Below are 2,286 nucleotides of genomic sequence, written 5' to 3' on the forward strand. Positions count from 1 at the left end.
CTGCGACTAAAAGTCCCGTCCAGGGTTGATTCCTGCTTTACCCCTGTACAGAAAAGGATGTTTAACCAAAGGATGGTCCCCTGTGCGCAAAACACTTCATGTTCGTGTTGCACAGCTGAAGAGATGAACGACATTTCCTTAGCAAGCCCAGCTCTCCGAGATGTGATCGTGACGGCGGACCGATTCACAGGCAAAGACACCAGCATCTTCAGAACCGCCTGTTGCTAATTAAATCATTTAGACGAAGCTCGCCTTAGCTGCGCAAACTGGTGGATTTCGTAGGAAAGATCTAAAAATAGCCGAATCGCGTCTTTTGAAATGTTTTGGATATAGGTCATCCGCTTTCTTTCTAATTATGTAATGATCGTGGGATGGAATGACGCACCTCCAGTTATTTTTATAAGAGGATGGAAAATGACGAAATATTACTAAAAAATATATATTTGGACAAACACAGAACGTGAAAAAAAATCCCAGAACTTTGCCATTAATTGACAATCAAACGGGGATCCGTTTTAGCAAATCGCTGTTAACTGGGCTTCTATTAATAGAATCTCCAATTAAACGGTACATCGGCGTACATAGAGAGAAAACACACTTCAGACAATCCGTGACAGTCACTACGTATAGGCGTGATGAATTATAAACTGATCCTTCTGTGTTCGTGGTGACTACGAGTCGCCAGGTTTCCTCATACTCTTCTCGAAAAGAGGCATGTTACATTGCCTCATCAATGCTTGATTTAGGTAGCACATCACTTGATGTTACATATCGATTCTAATGAACATGTATGAGAAGTTCTGGTTGTGGGTTCTGAAAAGAAAAAAAAGATTTAATTGTTTGATCTGTTTTTTTGACCAAACCCAATCTTCCCAGCATTTTCTCTGTTTTATAACGCTACGAGATATTCACAATCAATTCTGAATGTCTCCATGGGATTAATAAAGTTTATCTAATCGAATCGAAACGAACCAGTTTCACTATCGAGAGCAAAGCAAAGGTCGTTAATACCTGAAATACCAAATGTAACTACGAAACGTCGCCACCTAGTGGCTAAAATATGCAATCACTTTCTGAACCGAGTTGGGTAATTCTTTGCAGTTTGCATGTTTTGCCTGTGTGCGTGTGGATGGCCTGTATGTAGTCTGTTGCCCTCCATTCCATTCAGCTCAGTTCACCAAATGTAATGATTTTACTCTGTGTGACTTGACTTTGCTGGACTAGTGTGTCTAATCTTGTTTACTTCCTTGACAAAGTATCAGTAGCATGATACTGATTAGTACCTGAGGAGTTCATAATGGAGAAGCAGAATAAGAAAACGGATGCATTTAACAATGAAGTGGGGTGTGTGCGCACGCTGGGGGAGTAGGGGGTTGGTTTGGCACACCACTCCTGTATCGTGCGTTCCTTATGTTTTGTAGTACATTACACACCAAGAGATGGCCCAGAATAGGTATAGTGGTAGACAATTTCTGTTTTCTTTAGGTCTAAAGATGGGCAGGATCACTTCCGGTCAGGGAATGGCTTTTTTCCCTCAAGGTGTGAAGATTACTTTCAATATCCCCAAAGGCATGTATACAAAAGTGTGGGCATGCTCAAGGGCATATCTTGTGATGTTCTTGGATTCCATTCAAGGTTGTTTTCCACTCTAGATTGCATGCTGCCCTGGATAGGCTATTGTCCCTTATGACTTTGCAGTGGACTAGTGGTTCTCAGACTCAGTCCTGGGGACCACCCTGTGACTTCAGGATTTATCTCCAAGCAGTTTCACAATCAGCCATTTTATCTCTAACTGATCTCACTTAATTAACTGTTTCACCATTATTCTGTATTCAGAAAAGCACAACAATGTGATTTATACATTTATATAAGACTTTTAGAAACAATTGTGTTTTTATTATAACACTTAATGTGTAATTCTCTTTTGTTGTTTTCCTATGAATTTGCCTTTCTTACTGCATAGTTTGCTTTCTTAATTGTACCCTGCTAAAGACATTAAACAATGAGCAGGGCAGACACTCGGCAAAATTCTACAGCATCAGCTCCAATAACCTGCTCATTAGTAAATAATGGATTAAATATTAAGAACACATGTAAAATAAGAATGAAAAGCATGATGATAAAAATCTTAAAAACCAAGTTTAAGGAAAACTAAATAGATGAATAAATAAATAGAAAGAACTCAAATTAAACCAGCTGCAAACAACATAGATAAATGCTTGGTACATTCTTAGGAAAATTTACCTTAGTTTTGTAATTTCTACATTGACCCCAAAACACTGAAAC

The sequence above is a fragment of the Erpetoichthys calabaricus genome, chromosome 16 (genome assembly GCF_900747795.2).
Source record: "Erpetoichthys calabaricus chromosome 16, fErpCal1.3, whole genome shotgun sequence".
Taxonomy (NCBI): domain Eukaryota; kingdom Metazoa; phylum Chordata; class Cladistia; order Polypteriformes; family Polypteridae; genus Erpetoichthys; species Erpetoichthys calabaricus.